This window comes from Hemicordylus capensis, chromosome 2 (assembly GCF_027244095.1).
Source record: "Hemicordylus capensis ecotype Gifberg chromosome 2, rHemCap1.1.pri, whole genome shotgun sequence".
Taxonomy (NCBI): Eukaryota; Metazoa; Chordata; class Lepidosauria; order Squamata; family Cordylidae; genus Hemicordylus; species Hemicordylus capensis.
This window is the reverse complement of record NC_069658.1, coordinates 301,747,208-301,771,410: the sequence shown is the minus strand read 5'-3', so window position 1 is coordinate 301,771,410 and position 24,203 is coordinate 301,747,208. Positions and strand designations below refer to the sequence as shown.

Genomic DNA, 24,203 nt, shown 5'->3' with positions numbered 1-24,203 from the left:
TTAAGATGGAATAGGCAAAAAATACATGCATTTGCCAATAAGTATCAAAGTCAGTTTAGTGTCTCCAGTAAATATTGAAATGCCATCCTCATTTTCACCATTTGCAGGTAAAAAATATTTATCATGATATGAGTATAAATGTCAAAAAGCAGATTCATTTCACAAAATCTATGATGTTTTTAATGTTTCTTTTATCTAGGGCTCACAAACTATGAGTGGATTCAGATAATCGGACACATGCAATATTTTAATTAAGGTTTATCTAATAAACCTGGATTGGTGCCATAGACAATTACCAAATTTTGATTCCCCCCTCCTTACCATACAGTATTTTTTTCAGGGCTTGCTCCTTCTCTTTAAGGAGAAGTTTGCCTCTAAGCTTGCCGCTCTCTCTGTGCAAGAGCCCTGCTCTTGCAAGAGTGGAGTTACTGAAACTACCACGAGTAAATCATGATTGTGGGTTCTGACATGCATCAAGACCATGGTTAGGACAAACAAACCAGCTTAAAACCTCAGGTTGTAGTTTTACTGTCTGAAATAAACCACTGTTTATTGAGTGAGTGGCACAGATTCAGACATATAAATTAACCACAGCTGGATGAAATAAACCATGGTTCCATGTGCTGTCTGAACTTGTATAGAAAAGAAGCTCCACCAATACCCAATTAATTAACACAAGTGCTACACAAATTTTGGCAGTGGTTCCTGAAAAGGAGCAATTCTGCAGCCACTTCCTCTCATTATCCTTGGTCGGAGAAATCTTACCACTGCATCAGATGTGGTTTTCTTTCCATGGGTAGTATTAGACATGTATATGTAACTTTAGACATTCTATCAGACTCTACTCACAGGTGATAACTGCATTTCAGCAATATAGCAACAACAACCAGGAGCGGAGCCACCACTGGGCGAACGGGTTCAAAGAACCTGGACCGGCACCAATCATGGACTGCACCTCGTGGCCCCGACACACACCCCGTGGGGGTGTTATTTCACTCCTAAACGGGGCCGCACAGCCCTGTTTGTCAATGAAATCAGCCCACACTGCATTGGCAACACAGGCTGGAGCGACTCTCCCTGCCTTTAAAGGCAGGGAGAGTCACGCCTGGCCTCGCTGCCAACGCAGCAGGACTGATCTCCCTCCCAAACGGGGCCATGTGGCCCCGTTTGGGAGGGAGATCAGCCTGCACTGCATTGGTAGCATGGTCGGAACAGATCTCCCTGCCTTTAAAGGCAGGGAGAGTCACTCCAGCCCGCACTGCCCAACGCAGCATGGGCCAATCTCCCTTCAAAACAGGGCCCCGCGGCCCCATTTGGGAGGGAGACCACGCCTCGCGTCTGATGTCAGATGCGAGGGTGGTCCTCTGCATGTGATGTCAGACATGGGGGGCAGGGCTAGGGGGCCATGGTGGTGGCCAAACACAGGCCGCCGCCAGCCTCGCTCCGCACCTGGCAACAAATATTTATATACTGCTTTTCAACAAACATTTCCAAAGTGGTTTACAAAGAGAAATAACAAATACATAAATAAGATGGATCCCTGTCTCCAAAGGGCTCACAAGCTAAAAAGAAACATACAAGATAGACACCAGCAACAGTCACTGTGTTGGTGGTGGATAGGGACCGTTACTCTACCCCTGCTAAATGAAGTAACCACGTTAAAAAGGTGCCTTTTTGCCTAGTTAGCAGGGGTTAAGTATGCATAAGTATAAATATGCATATCTTGCACATCAAGTGTAATCTCACAGTTTGCAGGAAGAAAGTACTTAAATTAAGTTCCATCATTAAATTAAGTTGAAGGGGTGAGTGGAGCAAGTGATGGGGCAAGTGGGAGAAGCCTTGAAAGGCTTACCTCCCCCGCAGACAAGCAGGTCCTTGCCTCTGGGTGGACAGATCGCCGATTCAGATGATCACCGGCTGCTGCTGGTTGCTCCGAGGGTCAGGGTGTTGGGACACCTCACCCCCCCTCCCCAGAGCTCCCATAATGTACTGTGCGAGAGCACGGTGAATTATGGGGATCCCCCCTCCTCTCCCCGAGTCTGCTAACCGCAGCTGCCACAGCTGCCAAACAATTAAAAAACAAGGGTAGGCAAGTGCTCACTTTCTTAGCCTTGTTTTGGAGGGAGGCTCCTCAAGCGGGTTTGCTGCTACGGTGCTGTCAAGATCGGGCCCGATCCCAGCAGTTCATGCATGTGTGCAAAACCAGGCTGGGCTATGTGAATAGCCTCATGGTTTCCCAGAAACTTCCCCGTCAAAGCAGCAATAGGTATTCACTTCAGTTTCTTGGATTGTCCGCGTCCCCCTTGTTAAAGTGTGTGGCACCAGGAACCCAGCTTTTTATATCTGGTGCAGGGTCTCCCTATTGTAACACTTCCTCAGCCTCATACAGACACACTGGTACTAATTTTGTCCTCCAGTGCAGGCATATAAATGTAAAAGACTATTTTGGGTAATTTAATATGCATCTTAAGTATGAGAGTCTAGACTGAATATTCCTAAGAATCTTCTAGCCATCTTTGCCTGCCATGTTAGATTCAAAGACCTCTATATGCAGACATTTTTGTCCCTGTAGAATAACAGGATACTCCTCTCTCTACAGCTCTAGAGGCCATGTTATGGCTTCTAGCCAAGTGTATAACCATCTCGCTGTCACTTAAAACTCAGCCCCAAAGCCAACCACTATCCTAAGCCTCACTTAAGTCCCCTCCTTTCTTATCCATTCCAAAAGCAGAAGCATATTTACCTTTTTTCCCCCCTGTTGTCCTTGATACTTCCGAACGTTTAGTACTTGGGGAAACCATATGGGAGGAGAAAAGAGGCACAAAGAGGGGCTAAAGGACAGAAAGAAAAGCAATACCTTCTGATGTCTCATGTGGATGGAGGAAAAGCCAGGAGATATAAATAGGCTTGGCTCAATAAAAATTGGCTTGGCTGCTCTGTGAGAGACCTGTATTAATATCACACAGAGGGGCACATTGGGACTCTGTGAGGCACTCACGGATTCCTGTAGGAGTTGGCATGTCGCTATAATAATAAATGTTGGGGACTCATTGGTGTGGGACATGACTCCTTATTGCCAAACCATATCACAGACTGCATGGATTTGCAAACATTTTCCCATTTAAAGATATTAGCCCCCATACTCACATGTTATGTGCAATGCACATACAGTCTGTGTTCAGTGAACACATAGATCTGCACACACAGTTATTCACACACCAGGCTGGCTAGGATTATATTTTGTCTGCTGCTGGCCCCCAGCACGTCCCCCTCCTGATGTGCTACATGACTTGCATAATTGTATGCTGGAGGGCTGTTCATCCAAATAACTTCTCTACATGTGTTGTAAACACTATTATTTATCACATCTGCTAGGGGACAAAGTATTGTCTGAACCAGCCTGCAACACACATATGGTAGTACACTTCCTATATGTACTCTGCATTTGAAGGGGTCTGTATCACTTTTAAAATGATTCACTTTTAAAATGAACACATGCACATATTTGGGGGTGAATGACTGTACATGTGTACAGATGCCTGTACACATATTTTATTTATTGATTTGATTTGATTTGATTTGATTTGATTTCTATATCGCTCTTCCAAAAATCGCTCAGGGAAGTTTACACAGAGAAATAACAAACAAATAAGATGGCTCCCTGTCCCCAAAGGATTCACAGTCTGAAAAGAAACACAAGACAGACACCAGCAACAGTCACTGGAGGTACTGTGCTGGGGGAGGGGGATAGGGCCAGTTACTCTCCTCCTGCTAAATAAAGAGAATCACCACATTAAAAGGTGCCTCTTTGCCAAGTAGCAAAGTTACAATTCAATGTCTGAATAGGACTACTATTTCAAGCCTTCTTCAGATGTGATAGAGCTCAGCGATGCTCAGGATTACAGTTTGGAAAGCAGGGAGGAAGTCCCGCCCTGGAGCTGTCACTCACCCCCTCCAGCTGGCTGCTCATGGTTATGGCTCTGTTTGTCTGAAGGGGGAAGTGCCATAACCATGATGGCTGACACTTCTATGGCGCTTCCCCCTTCAAATAAAGGGAGCCATAATCGTGAATGGCAGGCTGGAGGGGTTGAGTGACAGCTCTGGGGCAGGATTTCCTCCCTGCTTTCTGAGATGTAACCATGAGCACCACTGATATAACATCTGAAGAGGGCTGAAGAGGGCTTCAGTTAGAACTAGGACTAGGGACTGAGCTGTAGTAACAGGTGCAAATCACCCATGCTGTTGTGATAGTCTTACTGGGGAAGGATTTTACTACAAATTTTGCTGCTAGAGAGCTGGCGTTGCATATTTGCTAAGGGTCTGAACTACAAATCAGAACTTCTGTAGTGTGAATCTTGCCTCTGTCATAAACTCATCAAGCAGCTTTAGAGAAGCCATAACTTTTCAGCCTCATCTCCAAAGCTGCAATATGGGGTCTGAGCCTTGCAGGTTGTAAGGGTAAGGACGAGATAATATATGAAACGCTTTGAACACTGGAAAGCACTGTACAGAAGTATTATTAGTAAACTCACAGTCAGCATTTTAGTCTGGCTGGATTGAGAGCCAAGGGCCTGGATCCAGTGTTATGACCTCAGGAAACACTGCGTATATTGATTGCATTGTAAACTGTTCATCTGGAAAGGATGGGGGAGGTGGCAACTGAGTCACATATCTAAATAGTGTTGTGGCAATTTAAAGACTAATCTTTAAAATACATAAGACTTCTGCAACACATCTGCCCCTCTGGAATACCTAAACAAATGCTGAGGCTATTCTCATGAACACCCTAACCCAGCCTAGGGAAGCCCGGCCTGGGTTAGGCTGTGTGTGAGAACCGCCAGGATCGGGCCGGGCCCAATCCTGGCAGGCACCACCTAGCCTTGCTTTGTAGCCCAGTTCTTATCCCCAGTGGACTAAGCCCCAGTGGACACAGCGGTGGGTGCTTAGAGCGCCCGTCTCCCAAAGGAATCCCCCAATGCATCATGCCTGTTGCGTGGTGCATTGTGGGATCTCCGGAGGTTGGGACACATTGTACAGTGCAGGCGTGCAGCACAGATCATCTGGGAGTGTGGTCTATGCTCCCAGCAACTTTGCAGCCATTGTCTGGGGAGAAGGGGAGTTTGACCAGCCTTCCCCACCACAACCCGCCCACTGCCCTGCCCCACTTGCCTGGTCATATGAACAACCTCATTGTCTGATCTGTTTTAAGAGCTGACACATATCTTGTTCTTCTGTCTCCCCCTGCCCCACCTTTCCTTTGGAGAAACCCTGCTGCAGACCTGCATGAAGAGCCCTGCCAGGAAACTGCATTATAGCACCCTGTTCAACAAACTTGCTTAGTTACTGATGCCTGTGTGGAGCCTGAAAACAGTAAAAGATCCACAGACTGTACGCTCTCCACCTCAGTTGCCTTGCTTATGTAACTTTATAATGACCGTGTAAGTCTTTGAAAGAAAATGTTAGTTTCAAGATCTATTAATAAAAGAAGATTAAAAATCTATTCATAACTGGAGATTCAAAACGTTAAAGATCAGCTCTGAGGAATTAGCTGTGCAGACACAAAACCTAATTTTATCCCTTGATTCTCACAGGTGCAAGTCAGGAGTAATTCCAATGAAATTAATAAGCCAAATGCAGTGAGTAGAGTTCATTTACACCATCTGGCTCAGTTTAATAATGCCATGAAAACAGCAACAATAGCAGAGACCTTCATTTTGAAGCAAAAAAGCCAGGAGGGGGTAAAGAGTCTAAAGTTAGTCCCACTCAGTTTTTCTTCAAAAGGATACTTAGGTAGTTCTCATAATATTTAAGATCTTGAGGATCCTTCCTTTCATTCTTTTGTATTCAGTTGATTGACCTGTATAGGTTTTCAGAACATTGAAACTGAAATCTGTTTATCAAAATTTGTTCTTCATTTTGGCTTTGTTAAATTCCCTAGAAAGCTAGTAGAGAAAGCTCAAAAATTCTGGGTTGGAATTAATCTATTTTAGCTAATGATAGGTGCATGTTTTTTTGTGCCTGAATAGAGAGAGAATTAGACAAAATGGCAATATTATGTAACAAAAAGGAATGTGAAAAATATTTGTAGATTAGTCTTTCCACACTGCAAGTGGAATAGCCGTATTACGGTACTACGTTAGAAGTGGTGCTGTAGTTTAATCAAAATACCCAAATCTGATACATATATTTTGCTATAGACCACAATGACAGTGTCGGGGAAATGGGAATAAAATAAGACTTTTAGGCTTGAACTTGGGTTACCTCACACTCAGTGAGATTTTAAACCCTTTTCACTGGGCAACCAGCCATCACCATGCTGTTCCACAAACTGTTTCTGAAACTTCTTTCAGTTTAAAAAAATCACCTACCATGCAACAAGGGGAACTGCTTTTCAGAAAGTAAAGGCTCAAAGCCAGAGGCAGATCTTATCTATGGACAAACTGGGCAGTGCTCACCTTAAATTTCTCATTCTGCCATGTTTTCTCTGCCTCCATTTTGTGTGTCTACTGCCTCTCCCTCTGTTGTTCCCTTCTACTCTTGCTCGCAGCCTGCTGCTGCTTTAAGAGTTGTGAGGTGGACAACAGTAGCACCAACCTCAAAGAACAAATGGAAAGCCCCAGATCTTTTAAAATATTAATATTAATAAGATATTATTATGCATGCTCACTTTTGTTTTGCAAAGTGGGTGGTCCTAGGACCACCCTGTCAGAGGGTCTGGGCTGATTTACTCCTCAGGTAGCCAATCAGAGTGCCCAGAGGATGGGGAAGTCTTTTTCTTTTAACTACTCAGAAGAATCCAATCACCATTTTGGTTAGAGAGCAAGTAGGCTGGCTGGCTGTTATAAGTCTGATCTTTTGTGGGCTTCTTTGTTTGTGTTTGTTTGGAGGGGAGGAATGCAACCTCTGCTTTCTCTTCCTTGCTCTCTGATCTGTATGCAAAGCATTATGGCCCATTCCCAAAATGACATGCCATAAAATATTGGAAAGAACAGCAAACTTTAAGACTGTACTAATCAGATTAGAAACTGGCATAAGAAGTCGGAAAGTTATTTTAGGGTATGTGCATGGATTTCTGAGTCCAAACTGCTTTTCAAATAATTGCAGAAGTGGCTTTCCATGGGGGTGTTATGTACAGAAGGAATTGATTCTGTTGGAAGGAAAATAATTTTTAAAATCCATTAGCTATGCAGAGAGCTAACCAGGTTTTTATCTGGATTGTGGCCAATATCTGTAACATTAATATGTCCACTGGCGGGGTATGGTTCATTGGGCAATTATTAAGGAAGTGATCTCTATTTTAAAAAATTGCTTGCTAGGATGGACACCCAGGCTGAACACCATAGGCAGGCAAAGAGTGGCACCCAGCTGTTCAGTAGGCATGGAATAGGGAGAGGGTATCGCCATGCATCTTTGCTTTCCATGGTGTCCTCTAAGTTACAGGAGATGGTTCATAGCTGCAGCAAGCATTATTGAAAAACCTGTGATTATTCTATTTTGTATTATTGTATTTTTGAAATAGGCAAGCAGAGCTGCCCTTGTAACTTCAGAATGCATTTGTTCTCCACTTTTGTAGCTGATCTCTGCTTTACCTGTGGCTTATATAGACTTATTTACTTTTACATGTATAGCCTGTGCTTCCTCCAAGAAGCCCAGAGTGGTGCACATGGTTACATTTATCCTCCCAACAACCCTATGAGGAAGATTATGCTGAGAGATAAGTGTCTGTCACAGAGTCACCCAGTGACCCGGCTTTCTCTGTGTGTGTCCGTGTGTCCCCCACTATCAACTTCACAACGCCTGGACCAATATGAACCAAATCAGGTACAGTTGTAGGGACACCTCAATGGCGTAGTTTGTGATGATGTCATCGACCCCAATCCAAGATGGCAGATGCATGAATATTTGAGGCGCAAGAGATCTAACTTGTGGACCTCAATTTTAATGAAATTTAGTCCAGTTGTGTAGATAGTGAAAGGAAAGTTGCCTGATTAGTTCTTACTAGAACAACTTGATGAAATACTCAGGCAGACAGAGCTGCCCTGGTGACTTCAGGGTGCATTTACTCTCCACAGAAGCAGCCTTTTGTAGCTAGTCTGTGCTTTACTTGTGGCTTGTACCATTCCTTTCCTGTGTATGTGTACTTGTGTTTTATCCTGATACAAATCTACACACTACTGTAGTCCTGTTAAGCACTATAAAGCAACTGATGTTTTTCATATTTCTCTGTATCTCTGCTGATGTACAATTGAGATTTGTGTGCATGTTTGCATTTTGATCCCACTTAGCTGCAAATCTACACTTTGCCAGTCATTGTTAAGGCACCTGCCCAGTCCTGGCTCCACTTCTACAGCTGCCCACAATTGGCTATACCTCTCACTACCAGTGGCTCCACCCATCACCTGTCCTGCCTAGTGGCCCCAGTCCCAGGAACCTCCAGCCGCCACTACCCTAAGCCCCTTTTGGCTAGTAGTGCCAGTTCAGTCCATTGTTCCATGACACTATTATCAGGATGGAATAAGATGCATATACTTTTGTTGTCACTATCTGTAGTAGAAGTTTACAAGGCATCACTGCTGAAACATCCTAGACTTATTCACATAGTCATTTGAATCTAGGTTTAATTGAAGAGACTGTGTGAACCCATGCCATTATGGTTTATGGCCTGAGATTCCCACTTTGGCATGGGTTCCCACAATCGTGCTAATGTTGGTAACCCACTTTGTTTGTTTGTTTGTTTGTTTGTTTGTTTGTTTGTTTCATTTCTATATCACCTAGTATAGAAATCTCTAGGTGGTGTATAGATTAAAACATAATATAAAACAAAACATTTAAAATTCATAAAAACAGATAAAAATCACAATAGATATAAACACACATAAAAATATAAAATTTCAATTTCAATTAAAAGCCTAGGAAAACAGGTATGTCTTTAAGGTCCTCCTAAAAGCAAACAGAGAAGGAAATGCTTTTATTTCAGCAGGAAGCTCATTCCAAAGCCCTGGGGCAGCCACAGAGAAGGCCCGGTCCCAAGCTGCCACCAAACGAGTTGGCAGCAACCGTAACCAGACCTCTCCAGATGATCTTAATAGGCGACAGGATTCACAAAGAAGAAGGCACTCTCTTAAATACCCTGGATCTAAGCCATTAAGGGCCTTATAGGTAATAACCAGCACTTTGCATTTTGTTCAGAAACATATCAGCAGCCAGTGCAGTTCTTTTAGAATCGGTGTTATAATGTCCCTTTGGGTAAACCCAGAAACTAGTCTGGCTGCCGCATTCGGTATCAATTGTAGTTTCTGAACTACGTACAAAGGCAGCCCCACCTAGAGTGCATTGCAGTAATCAAGCCTGGAGGTTACCAACATATGTACCACCATGTTAAGGTCATTTGTCTCCAGAAATGGACGTATCTGGTGTATCAGCTGAAGCTGATAAAAAGCACTCCTGGCCACTGCCTCAACCTGAGAAACCAGGGAGAGTTTGGGATCCAGGAGCACACCCAGACTATGAACCTGATCTTTTAGGGGGAGTGTAACCCCATCCAAATCAGGCAGATCTAAACCATCTCTCGGATCCTGACCCCCTACAGACAGTACCTCTGTCTTGTTAGGATTCAACTTCAGCTTGTTATCTCTCATCCAGGCAAATATTGCCTCCAGGCAGGCACTTAGGGGGGGTCATGCCATTTCCTGATGAAGTTGGTATGGAGAAATCGATCTGGGTGTCATCAGCATATTGATAGCATCCCCAGACCAAACTTCCTGACGATCTTTCCCAGCAGTTTCATGTAGATGTTAAAAAGCATTGGAGACCGTATGGAGCCTTGTGGAACCTCACACTTTAGCTCTCATTTTTCAGAACAACAGTCTCCAAGTGACACCATCTGGAATCTTCCAGAGAGGCTTAGCCCACTCTCCCTGCCCACAAGCAGAATGTTTGCCCTGGGCAGTCGGATCGGCCATCCAAATGACTACCAGCTGCGTGACGGAGCCGGTAGGGGTGGCGGGTATCAGGGGCCACTTGGCCCCTAGAAGTCCCAAGATGCCCTGCAAGAGTCCGTGGGGCATCCTGGGGAGATCCCCGTTTTAGTCTCCTGGAGGGGGTCTGCTCACGAGTCACCGTGGTGTGGAGATGCACCACAGCTGACCCGAAAACCCTGGTTAGTAGAGCACTCACTCTGCTAACCTGGGTTAAGGGGAGGGTTTTTTAGGTGGGCTAGCCGCCAGAGAAGCACCGGGCTCGCCTGCAAGCCCCGTGGTTCTCATGACCTTTCAAATGCAGGCTGGGTTGCATTAGCCCGCTTTTGCGTGGTTGTGTGAGTAGCTTCATTGTGTACTTTGTTCTTGTGTACCCTTTTTGACTTGATAACACATTCTACTGTTTTTATTATCTTTTAGTTACTTTTCTCATTTGGATACTTTTGTGGTTTTTCTAGTACTTTTGAATCCACTTCATTTCCCCTTTTCTCCTTTGTATCTAGCTATATTTAAACCAGGGCTATACAATGCGAACATAGTCCACAGCCCATGCAGAGAGGCCTGCCAAGAGCTTGACAACCTGTCTGTTTTTGCAGTCCTGGGCAAGCATAAAAGGTGTCCCAAGTGGGGAGCCAGACATGGCAGGTGTGCTGTGTTTGAACTGTTGGTTCACAAACTCTGTAGCCATGATTTAAATGAAGCTTATGCTACTGTACAGCATTATTTCTCTATTAAACAGAACAATTGTTGTCCTAGCATTTAACAAGATTGTTTTATCTGCAAAGTTACTTTATTTATAAGGAGGGGTTTTTGCTGGGTTTTTGTTTTTGATCTCTTAGGGAGCATAAAGGTAAAGGTAAAGTGTGCCGTTGAGTCGGTTTCGACTCCTGGCAACCACAGAGCCCTATGGCTGTCTTTGGTAGAATAGGGATTACCATTGCCTCCTCCCATGCAGTATGACATGATGCCTTTCAGCATCTTCCTATATCGCTGCTGCCCGATATTGGTTTTTTCCCCAGACTATGGGAAACATACCAGCAGGGATTTGAACCAGCAACCTCTGGCTTGATAATCAAGTCATTTCCCCGCCATGCCATTAGGTGGCTTGCTCTTAGGGAGTGTACATGTATTTAACCATTCTATTAACTAATAAAATGCAGAAATATTCTGTTGTCCAAACACTGTAGCTAAATTCAGGCCAGCTGAGATACTAGGACCTTAACAGTCTTTATTGAATTGGATGTTAGTAGTGAATGTGTGCTTACTGAGTGTGCCTAATATAGTAACCAGCAGTCAATGTGAAAATGGCCATTTGTAATCTTTCCACCCCCATCCAAAATTTATTTGGACATACACAAAATTCTGTCTGATTTCATGGTAGTAATACTAAGATCCTCTGATATATTCAGCCAACAGCAACAAGAAGAAGAAGTTAGATACACTTAAACCCACTGAAATGAGTGGGCTTGTATCTAACTTGAATTGTGACCAAACTGTTGAAGATTCAGTGCTTACTATTAGATATGCGAGGAGGAGGAGAAAATAAAATAAATAAGACCAGCACAAATTAGATTGGGCCTGGCGGACCAATTGCTATGCTCCATAACATATCCTCTATATCAAAACCAAGGATCCAAGAACCAAAGATTAGGCCTGTGTCCATTTCAAGCTTCTCTGCCAGAGACTCTCGGGTCAGAGGTATGCTGAACTCTTAGTGAACTGGGATTATAAACTACTTTGTCATTGGTGAGAATGTACATTTGATTGATCTTCTGTGTGTAGAATCCAGAAGAAAGAGTTCTGGTATGCAAGGACAAGGCAGTGGAGCAGAATCAGAAATACTAACAGTTCACTGAAGTAGATATTATTTACAGAAAGGCAAGTGCAGTTTGCTTTCAGTGCTCTTGATGCTGGCTGTTTGTTAGCCCTGCCTCTACTCTTGGACTGGAATAAAAGTAACTAAAGCACCATTCAGAAGCTGGCCTGGATCAAGGAATGGTTTAACTAAAAACCACTACACTGTGTTCTATCCCCATCCTAGAAGCCTGCAGACAAATAATTGGCTTGTTAGTTCAAAGCGGTATGTATAACTCTCTACTTTTTGGTCCTCATTCCCACCACTGAGCATTGGCTCCTCCCCTTGGTAACCTTAAGATACCAAGGGGCGGAGCTCAGCAGTAAAGCACATGCCTTGCATACAGAAGGCCCCAAGTACAGTCTCTGGCATCTCCAGTTAAAGGATCTTTGGGAGAAAGGATGGGAAAGTCCTCTGCCTGAGATCTTGGAGAGCAGTTGATAGAGCAGATTGTACTAGACTAGGTAACCATTACCAATGGTCTGACTCGGTGAAAGGCAGTTTCATATGGGCACAATGCTGCAGAGCTTGTGACCCATTTCTTTTATCCCAGTACTGCTTTCATTACTAGCCCTATTCAAACATTATGTTGTACTTGCATTCACATGTCTGTACACACATACATGTTTTTGTGTGAATACTTGTTAGATTAAAACATATCCCAGTTGCATGTGCTCCTTTATGACTCCATAGTATTATATTCTCTCTGTGTGGGCAGGATAGAAATAAGGTCAAAGTAGGAGACAAATGTCACATTGTCACTTGCTCTCAAAAGAACTTAAGCGAAATTTACAGTGCTGCATTATTTCACACATACTTACACAATTTTAAAATAATAATAATGGAAGATGTACATTGCAGTGCAGGGGGAAGGAAGAACGCAATTGCACACATAGAAAAGACAGCTTCAAGGACTGGTGTTCCCAAAATTCTCTGATGGAATCTTTAATAAAACCCAGGCTTTTAATTAGATAATTAATTATATATTGTTTTAATAGTTTGATGGTTTTTAAAAGTTTTAAAGTTGTGTTAAATTTTATATTGTTGTAATGTTTTAACCATTTTATTTGTTGTTTTTACTGTATTGTTGTAAACTGTCCAGAGACTTGTGTTTTGGGCAGTATACAAATATGTCAAATAAATAAATAAATAAATAAATGAAATTATTTTTTTCGCTTTTTAAAATTTTTATTGGTTTTTACAATATCTTAACAATCCCGTTACATCTAATTAAGTAAATATAGACTTCCCACTCACCAATCTGCATGATTCTTTAACTATACAAGTCAACCATTGCTATAGTAATTCAAAATATATATCCTACACATTGCAAACTCGATTTTACTCTACCCAACCTGCTATTATTACTAAATTTCAAACCCTGCTGAAAAATCAATATTAGAAAAATAGTTCTTTAAGTATAGTAAGAATGGTTTCCAATCTTCTTTAAAAGATTCCAAGTTTTCATCCCTTATCAGTACTGTAAGTTTTGCCATCTCAGCATATTCCAAAATTTTTATCAACCAATCTTCTTTTGAGGGCATTTCATTGTCCTTCCATTTCTGCGCATATACTATTCTGGCCACCGTGGTTGCATACATAAAAAATGTTAAGTTTCTTCTGGAAAACTCTCCTTGCGTTATTCCCAGCAGGAAGGATTCTGGCCTCTTAGGAAATGTCATTTTAAAAATTTTCTTCAACTCATTATATATCATATCCCCAAAGGCCTTTGCCTACCCGCAAGACCAACACATATGAAAAAAAGTTCCTTCACAATGTCCACATTTCCAACATTTGTTTGGAACATTTTTATACATTAAAGCTAATTTTTTGGGTGTCAAATACCACCTGTACATCATCTTATAATAATTTTCTTTTAAAGTGCAGAGAACTTTAAATCCATTTTCCATAATTTTTCCCAAGCTGTCATATCTATATTATGACCCACATCTTGAGCCCATTTTATCATAGTCATTTAAACCACTTCATCTTGTCTCCTCCAAAAGCAACAGCTTATACATCTTAGAAACTAATTTTTCATCATTTTCACACAGCTCCTTCTCAAATCTCGACATTTGATCCTCAAATCCAACTTTTAAAGATCCTTCTTATAGATTTCATTTAACTGATGGTACTGAAACCAGTTACTAACCAAATTTTGTACTTCGATTAGGTTTTTTAATTTACAGCCCTTTTCTTGGAAACATAACAAATCCCTATAAGTACCCCATTCAGGTTGCGTATTTATCTTTTTACGTGCTAAAGCTTCAATCGGGGATAGCCATAATGGAGTTTTAGATTCCATCCATTTTTTATATTTTACCCACACTCTCATTAGGCTCCTTCTTACATAGTGATTAAGGAAATCTTTATGTACTTTACTTTTATCATACCACAGATATGAATGCCATCCAAACCTTCTATCGAATCCTTCCAAATCAAGTATTCTGGGATTTCTTAATGTTATCCATTCTTTTAACCATGTCAAACAAACAGCATCAAAATACAACCTTAAGTCTGGCAGGGTAAGACCACCTCTTTCTTTAGCATCTGTTAAATTTTTAAATTTAATTCTTGGGCTTTTCCCTTGCCAAACAAATTTGGTTATGTCCTTTTGCCATTGCTTGAAGCAAGTTAAGGTATTAATTATAGGAATAGTCTGAAAAAGAAACAGCATTTTAGGTAAAACATTCATCTTCACAACTGAAATTCTTCCCATTAAAGATAAGTTCATTCTAGTCCATCTTTGCAAGTCAGTTTTTACTGTATTCCATATTTTGATATAACTATTTAAAAACAACAAAGAGTTTTTGTTTGTCAACCAGGCGCCCAAGTATTTAAAAATGGAATTATTTCTTCATAAATCTGCTCAGCAAAACTGTGTGCAGCAGTGACCAAGAAAACACAGCCTACAGATTAAAAAAAGAATTTTGAAAACTAACGAAAGAGAGAGGGATTGATTCATGGTCCGGGGGGGGGGGCGGGAATCTAGTAAAATAAATAGCGCCTGTTGAGGGAAATCTATCAAACAAAATTCTTTGATACTGATGTGCTTTGAAAATAATCCAGTTGTTGATTTTTATAGAAGATGTAGTCCATGGCTGCAATCCAGCAAGGAACTATCTGCAGTCAGAAGTTGATGTTTGTGCATGGATTGTGCCTCGATGTGCATGCCAAAAGCTGCTAAAAGGATGGGAAACCTCTGTGCCCAGTGATTGTGTCATGAGATCTCAGAATTTCTGGGCAATCTCAATTAAATCACTGAGGTTAACCAGCAAGAACATCCTGGATGTGAGTACGCAGCGCAGGCAAGGTATCCTGCTGACTTTCCTTCTGCCTGGTGGCTTTTACTTCCTTGGGGATACAGTCCTTCTCTGGCCTTCCTTGGGTGTGTGGATGCTACCACTCTTGTTTTGTACAGTTCATTGGTCCTGCTGCGGGCTTCTGACTCCCTGCTGCTATAGTTTTCACAGAAACAGGTCAGCTCTGGAGAAAATGAGGAGGACATCATTACCCTCAGTGATGGTCTTTGAGAGCTGCTTTTTAACTGATTAAATTCCCAGCATGCCTGCAACACTTCTTCAGAAATTGGTGATAACAATTCTCAATATTTATAAACTTTCAAACATGGGCGAGTAGCCCTAGATACATTTCAGCTGTGTTTTTACCTGTGTTGAGGTTTTGTCAAGTTTATATTGTGCAGCTGTTGTCTTAACAGAAGAAAATATCAGTCCCTGGCTTGGAGAAATAGAAGAAACATAATTATGTTATGATGAGCTGGAAAAGAACACACAGAGAAAAATTGGAATGCAAAGCATGATGGATGGTACTTTTGTCAGTTGGGAAAGCAGTAAGAGAGAGCCAGGCTGTACAATAATAACCCTTCCTCAGTGATTGTGTCCAGTTTGGCTGCTGAAATAGGCAACATGCCATCCAGCCCAGAATTACCATTCCTTCCTCCCGCCTTTCATATTATCTGCGGCTCATAAAGTAGGCTATGTAGTCATCACTAGTAATAAAAATCAGAAATAGCATAAATAGGCACTATTGAAAAGCAAGGCTATGAATACTTTGGGAGAGAATGTATGTTTATTCATATGAATTTTATATTTCAAGGGTAATCTGCTTCTTTGTGGACAAATGAATAGCATGTTATGCTTTGAGCCTGGAGCTTTTAATTCCAAACGGCATCTTCCTGGGTAGTGTGACGATCCAAGCTTGCTTGACAAGGCTACAGACATTTCAAAGTATCCAAGTTCATTCTGGGATAGCTCAAAACCTACACAGTTTATCAATCCTACTTGTTATATATGGTGAGGCGATTCTCACAATCTCCCAAAAGCGGGCTAAGGGAGCCTAGCCCACTTTTGGGTGATTGTGTGCTGCAGCGGAAGCTGTGCAGCCCCGGTCCCCGTAGCCCCCACCGGCTCTGTGGCGGAGCCAGCAGTTGTGTGGGTGGCCGATCTGGCCACCCAGGGCTGCCTTGTGATCGTCTGCGGGGAGAACGGGCTAAGCCCACTCTCCCTGCAAACCTCCTTATGGCTCTTCACACTAATCGTGTGAAGAGCCTCATTGTTTACCTGTTACCTAGCTGGCAAAACTATGTGCTGTGCCCTGTGCATTGTGTATGCAGCAAATGGTTAATGGTTCCCCATTCGCCTTTAAAGAACTTCAGAAGAATGTCCAAATACTGGCCAGATTAACCCTGGAGAGGTGAGTTAGTCATTCTTCCCATAGTTATTCATCTGAATTAACATGGAAGATGGGAACCTTCTCTCTGAATGGGCTTTCTGTATTGGCTTTTCCAAGCCCTGCCTCTTCACAGTTGCTAGGACTCCTAGAACATTTATTAGTCCTGTAGGTGGCCACTCTTTCTCCAGTTTTAAGGTTTTAAAAGGAGATGAATAAGAATCTTTTTCTCTAGCCCTATTCACAAATTATATTCAATACATGTACAATCTGTCCACATAGCCTATTAACATGTTATGTTCAACACTCCGACAATAAGTATACAGGAAACAAAGATACAGCTCTGTACACAGGCAGAGCTATTTACACATTGAGGTTGTTCACAGTCACACAACCACACAAGGCTACCTGCCTTCCCTCAGACGACCAGAGCTTGATCAGGGCCCTGCCACCTGCGCGCCCACACAAGCGTATCAGTAGTGAGCCGGGTGCCAATCAGGAGCAGCGGGGAAGGAAGTTGGGCTGCTAGGTCTTCCACAATGCACGATGCAAGCAGTGTGGCACATTGGGAATGCTCAGTGCTGCCTGGCTGCCTCCTGCCCCCTCCAGCTTTATGAACAATGTGGTTGCTGGCAGCCCAGAAGCAGCTGCCAGCAGCACAACCACCAACACAACCAGCAAGTGAGGTTGTGCTTGTCCTCCTCTCTCCCTGTAAATCTGGGTTTGGAATCAGGGCTACCCGAGGGAGGAGTGGCGGGATCGAGAGTGATCCTGGGGCATCTCAGAACCTGCCCTACCTGGGCTAGTCCTGTCTTATCCCGGTAGGGCTGGTCGTGAGGATGACCATATCACGTTGAACACAGGTACAGCAGTACACTTTCTATCAGCACCATACATCAGTACCCAGGTTCACTTTTAAAATGAACAGAGGCACAGTCATCCACACAAACCCATATACCTGTGTACACACATCTGTACATCTGTACAACATAGTGAGGTCGTTCCCACGACCAGCCCTACAAGGATAGGACAGGGCTGCGCTTGATCCCTGTGGGCTCAGCCAGATCGAGCTGGTCATGTGCAGCACTGGCATCGCTCCTGATCCTGCCACTCCACCCCCACATAGCCCTGCTTTTCTACCTGGGCTGAAAGTGAGGTAGGAGGACACACGGGCATCTCCTACCTCATGCACAGGTCGTGTGGGCACTCAGACTGCCGACAGCTCCTTTTGGGCTGCCTGCAGCCATCCTTTCCATAGAGCCGGGGGCGGGGGGTGGGGAGCGGCCTGGCAGCAGGAACTTCCCCAATGCATCATGCTATTTGCATGGTGCTTTGAGGGGTTCCTGGTGGCCTGGCTCCCACTCGCTGCACTGCTCACCGCCATGCTCCTTATCTGGGCATGCAGGTGGCAGAACCCTGTTCGGACTTCAGTCATGTGGGGAGAAGGCGGGTAGGCTACTGCTTCCCTCCCCAGCCCCAGTGGTCATGTGAATGAATTTAAAGTCTGAACAGGGCTACAGTTATTCACACAGTATGTGCACACATACAGTAATATACTTCCTATCTGTACTCTGCATTTGAGGGGGCCTGTACCCAGGTTCATTTTTAAAATGAACACATATACAGTAGGCTTGTGCCCGAAACGTTTCGGAGGCCATTGTAAAGGCCTCCGAAACGTTTCAGCGCTGGGGCGGGATTAGGTGCTTTGGCACCAGCGAAGGTAGTACTTTAAGGGTGGGGGAGGGTGTACTCACCCCCTCCCTGCCGCGTTTCCCCCACCGGTGCTCTGCAAATTTCAAGCCCCTTGGGGCGGCAGCGTTCCTCCCTGCTGCCCTGTTCCCCCCATTGGCCGGAAGTGGCTGAAAGTTGCAAGCGCGCATGTGCCTGTCGTGCACGCGCCCGCCTGTCTGCTATGCGTGCACACACACGACGGGCGCACGCGCGCTCGCAACTTCCGGCCACTTTGGGCCGACGGGGGGAACAGGGCGGCAGGCAGGAACGCTGCCGCCCCGAGGGGCTTGAAATTTGCAGAGCGCTGGTGGGGGAAATGTGGCGGGGTGTGTGTGTGTGAGTACACCCTCCCCCGCCCTTAAAGTACTACCCCCGCCGGTGCCGAAGACCATTCGGGCACATCCCTAATATACAGCTATTCACACAGAAACAAGCACATGTGTACAGACACCTGTATGCATGTCCAACTACATATTGTGCAACAGTTGTGCAGTCAAAAACTTGTTGGATGCTTTGATGTGCCTTGAACAAAGGACTGCAGAACCTGGAACTGTTGAGCCCTGGTTGGCTAATTCAGTGCAAGCGAGGCCAGGAACAAGTAGCAGCCTGCTACTTTTAATCCTATATTGTTTTTCTGCTTTTTCTCTGTATTAGCATATTTGATGTAATCTGACTTTTGGCTAACAGGTGACTAGATTGTACCTAGGTTTTATATAGGAGACTGCCTAGATATTGGGGCTATTCACAGGACTTTCATAATGGGTGGGCTGGGGGGGGGAGAAAGCAGGGTTCAACCTACCTCCCCCCAGATGACCTCTCTGAGTCCCTATAGTGCGCAAGCTGTGCAACCATACGATAGTCATTAACACGGATGACTTTCCATGCTGCTTCGGGCAGCATGGATCAACAGAGGCCGGGACACTGTTATTCTGGCCTCTGGGTATCCCACAGTACTGCTCACTCATCGTCCCCACACCCACCACCCCGCTTCATATTCAGAGAATGTTTGAGAGAAGTTGAAAACAAGACTGTGACTGATGGCCGTGCTCCCAATGCTGATATGTCCACGGGCTATGTCCAGCAGCTGCACATTCAGTGTTTGTGTGAAAGGGCAGGTCCTTCCATATTGTGCTGAACACATGGCTGCTGGGGGGCACAGCTAGATGGTGCATTGGGGGGTTGTGGCCAGCAGTGCTGTCCCACCCCCACCCACCCCCTCTGCATGCTGACTATAGGTGTGGAGCCAGACTTGAGTATAGGGCATGTACCACTATAGGTTGCTCACTCTCTTGTATATCAGCCCACAGGACACTCTGCCATTAGTTTGAAAAAGCCATTCCCTCCCAGGAGTGTATACCACTAGCAGTCTTCTTTAGCTTATGCCCAGAATTGCTCATGGATCTTAAAGCATAGGAGAATCTCTCTTCATGTTACAGCTGCTCTCAGGGGAAACTGTTAGAATCCTAAAGGTCTCCCTCCCACAATTATTCCAACAGGCAGGGAAGGCTGAAGTGGCTTGATGAGGTGGTTCAGCCCTTGTTTTTTCCTCCTGTTCCAGACAAGAGAACAAGCACTGGCAAATCAAAGGAGAGAGAATAGCTCCACGCCTGAGGGAAGGGGGCCCATGCCATTGTCTTACGGCTGGGTTGAGTGTTTTGGAGTTTGTTTGTTTTTCAGCCTTCCGGTGTTTATTGGTGGGAGGGTGACCTTGAGGATTCTGAACATCCATCTCCAACTGTTTCCCATGAGAGCAGTCATATAGCATGTAACTAGTCTCTTCCTTTTCTCCATTGTGCAAAAGCAGCCAGCTGTGTGGCTCAAGGATTGCAAAGCACACATCATGGACAGCACATCACAGTATTGGAGCCAATAGTCATGAGTTGAGCAAGATTCATAAAGACTCACTGTGACATCAGAGGCCTGCAGGCTTCTAATCACATATAAAAACATACAGTTTTAAAGACTTTTTTTCCTTGTGAAATTATGCTGATGATCGCTGTCACCCAGCCCTGAATCTAAGTGACAGTCCACGTAATAAATGTAAATAAATGGAAAGATGTTTTGAAAAATCACCAAAGTGATTGACAGCTTCTTGGTATTCACAAGGCCCCGCCATGGTAACAGGGGAAATGTCACCAGAGAACAGATCTGTTGAACATGTTGTCTGTATCTACAATGCAGAGATTGAGTTCTGCCTTTAGGCACTTTCTTTAGGTCCTCCTCCGGTCTAGGAAACAGTGCTGCTGCCCCTCACAACCTTGTGACAGGGCAGTGGAGCTAACACTGCAACACAGGAAGCTTCTGCAGACTGAAAGACCCTGATGACAACAGGAACACAGGGAACGCACATGGCAGAGGAATGCTCCAAAAACAAATCCTGCAAGATGTCTGTGGATACCCTGCACAAAGAGAAGTTGTTATTCTGCCCTCTAGTGCCCAAACTTCAGCGTCTGCCTTTTCACTACAGTCCACTAAGCACCGCAGTAGCACAGCTTCATTCGTTTTAATTTGGCACATGCAGGAATCTCATCCAAGCCCTACTGAACAAATACAAAACAGTGTTGCCTGTTGGGCTGCATTATTTCACCAAAGTTGAATTCTAGCCTCTTAGGAAATGTGGGGTTTTGTTGTCTTTTTGTCATGGCAATTTAGAATCTAATTCAGATTTCTCTGAATATTTCCTGGAGTTTATTTTGGACTCCCGCCACTGGAAAATTATCTTGTTCAAGCCTCATTGAAATAAATGCAAACTATATAATAACTCAGTGCAGAGTTTTGTCAGGTGGATGCTTTAGGAAAGTATATTAAATGTATTGCCGACAAATTGCAGTGCAGGTGGTATTAATTTGTTTGTTTGTATACCACCCCAAACCTCTGTCTCTGGGCGGTTTACAGCAACACAAAACATTTTTTTTTAAATTAATTTGTTAATATTCCAGTTCCTTTTCTGTTCCTTGCAGAAAGGAATTGACTTGGTATTGATACTGGGCCCCCTGTCTGCACAACTAGTTTTCTGATTTTACAGTGGGTAGAAATGTCTTCTTTATGAGAGACTCTTTCCATGTATTCTTTTTGCTTCTGGTTTAGTGCCAGAGTGATAGTGTAGAAGACAGATATGTAGATGTGCAGTGCCATTAAACATCAGTCAGAGCTTTGCCATTGACTTCACTGTCTTCATTTAAGGGAGTTAACTACTTCCCAATAGGGATTCCCCCACATGTGTTTTTCGCTTAAGGTTAAGACATTGCACATTCACTGTACTTTGTTGCCAAGGACCACCCAGCATCTGTTTAACATAAACCATCACACTCACTGCACACTGTAGTCAAAGGCCACCCAACATCACTCTCGTGGTTCCTACACTGTGACTCCAGCCTCACTAATGAAGTGCAAGCAGTTGCCAAGTGAGGTGTGAGATCCTCTCTAGCTCCTCTGAGACCCAAATGTTTGTTTATGCTTGGAGTGGACCAGTGAATAGAGTGGTCACATGCTTCTGAGCATTTTCAGGATCCGTGCAATATTGTTCTGTGGCCATCCATACATGTTGATGGTACTGATGGGGGGTTCAGGAGGGACATCTCTCCTATTTCTTTGCAGTTTATTTTCTTCTCTAGAGTGGGTGTTTCAGGGTCTTTGATGGATTCCACAAGTGTGTATAGCACTGGGCCTTGAATAAGTGAGAGCTGGCAACAAGTGTTCTTCTGGTAAATGTGACACAAAATCCAAAATGGTTTTTGGACATTATCTTCTGTGGCCCAATTGCTCAACACAACAAAAAAACTCTTGGTTATATTTGTGGAAGCTCTAGGCATCCATCCTTGGTTATTGTCACACATTCCTCTCCATGAAGCAGAGTTCATATGGATCTTGGGGGTGTGTGCATAGGCTTCACGAGTAACACCAGAGGTGCTGAGAGTGACTGCAACTCTTAATCATTTTGGCCCATACCAGGGGTGTAGCTATAATTGAGTGGATGGGTTCAAAGAACCCGGGGGCCCAAGCTCTTGAGGATACCCCCCCCAGCTCCACCCCTCCCTATTTTATTCATGATCTTCCTCACTCTGAGGGGCCACTGGGGAGAGTGGCAAACACAGGCCCCCTCTCCTCGAGCTATGCCCCTGGCCCATACACTTGGCTGTGGGAATTGGCACTCCACGTAGTTTCAGGGTCCTAGTACCAGTGTGTCTTCCATCACAGCCTCTGATTGCCCCTTTGCTGTCTCTCATCAATCTCCAGCAGTCCTCTTGTCCAGAGGCTTGCTTGCTCTTTACTCCTCTTGGGAGATTTCCAGCTGGAGCAGGTAGCTGGCATTCTCCACCTTTGGCGGCCACACTGGTTTCCTGAAGTAAGGATAAGAGAGGGGCATGGGTCATGCCCTGCTCATGGACCCAAGGGTTTGGAGGCGTGCAACTGGATGGTCGGTCATTGCCCTTGCGGTCTCCCATTCATTGCTAGTTAGCTGACTACCCCTCAGGGGCTGGCATAGGAGGTCAAGGGTGGCCCTTTCATGAGGTAAGGTGAGGTGGTCACCTCAGGTAGTGGATTATTGGGGGGCCAGCAAAGCAGCAAGATCCCCCCTGGAGCTTTCCCAGACAGCAGGCTTTACCACGGGTTTTCTGTGACTTCGAAGTTGCCCCCCAAAACTGTTGCAAAAATTGGGTTTTTTAAACCCTGATATAAATTGGGCTGCACTCCTAATGCGTGATGAAAAACCCGAATTGTGTGTGAAGTGCTCCTTGATATCTTGCAAGGACTTTGGAGTAAATTTGGCCGATATGGGAACACACACCTCCATTCTGGAGGAGGTGCAAACTAAAAGCCGGGTGTGAAAAACCTCTTGGTGCTGCCATTGAAGCAGCTCTTGGGGACCAATCTGACCCTTTCAAGCTTCGCAAACAACACAGGGGAAAGAGAGAATGTGGCCGTCATACTCTTTGAATAGCTTAGAAGAAACAACCTTCCCTCTGCTGGCAACCTTCCCTCCATCTCACCTGCTGTGCCACTTTCAAGCTTACCATAGTTAGTTTTGAAAGGGGATGACCCCCACCATGGACATGGGGGAAAGCAGTAGTTTGGCACCTTGCCTCAGGCACCAGAATATCATGGGCTGCCCTTGTCGAAGATCCCCCACAACCTGCCATGGCTCTTCTCCACCTGTTGTCCTGCTGGCTGAGCCCCTAGGGATCAACCCAAAACTTAGTTCAGTCCTTAATGTCTATTCTCTCTTGTTGATTTTGGAATTGATACATGGGCTCCGAAAGCGTCCCCAGGAGTCTGGCTCTTGATTTCCCAGCCATCAAGTCAGTTTACATGTCATTGGAGCTGTCGGTGTTTTCTGCTTGCATGCTGATCCCTCTTCTTCATGCTTCATCACTCCTTGTTTCCAAGCATATTCTTGCCTTCCATTGTCTGCTGTTCATTCTCACTGTTTCCTGGTGCCATAATCAGAGGAATGCACAGCTCATTCTAACCAGTTTAGTTGTTGTCATCCTATCTTGATATTTTCCAGATTTGATGTATTGTTAATACTGCTACTTGCATTCTTCTTTTTCTCATTTCCATTGTCATCATCAGTGAAGCAAATCTTCATGAGCCTATTAAGCAGTTTTGCAAATGGCTTGGCACATGCATCTGATTAAATCCACTTTGCAAATCAAATTATCCTCTTGCAATTAAAGAAGCTGCTGCAGTGAACTAGAGCAGAAGGATCTTATAAAATCTATTTACCTGTGGCTGCCAAAAAGAAATAATCCTTTACAAACTCCTGCTGTGAAAGTGCAGTGACAAGCACAATTCTGTCTTCTCAACCATACCAGCTCATCCAGTGCCCCGCTCTTCACCATAGTCTTTCCTTGCTCTTATTAACTTGTGTTTCTCTTCATTTCTATTTCCTTCCACCGCTGGGAATCTCCCAGTTCCTGCTGTATAGTCCCATCTGACTATGTGCAGTT

At 44.2% G+C, this 24,203-nt stretch overlaps 1 protein-coding gene across 5 annotated transcripts in view; it reads right to left on the bottom strand.

The window, feature by feature from the left end:
- KBTBD12 (kelch repeat and BTB domain containing 12) overlaps positions 1-3,196 on the bottom strand; it is a 70,995-nt gene extending 67,799 nt beyond the window's left edge. For 3 of the 5 annotated variants that reach the window (XM_053287880.1, XM_053287884.1, XM_053287885.1), the window contains exon 1: positions 2,744-2,870. The gene's annotated coding sequence lies outside the window, so the exon portion shown is untranslated. Of the gene's footprint in view, positions 1-2,743; positions 2,872-3,147 lie in introns of those variants that run through there. The other 2 variants (XM_053287882.1, XM_053287881.1) reach the window with 2 other exon arrangements.
- Positions 3,197-24,203: the final 21,007 nt, after the last annotated feature.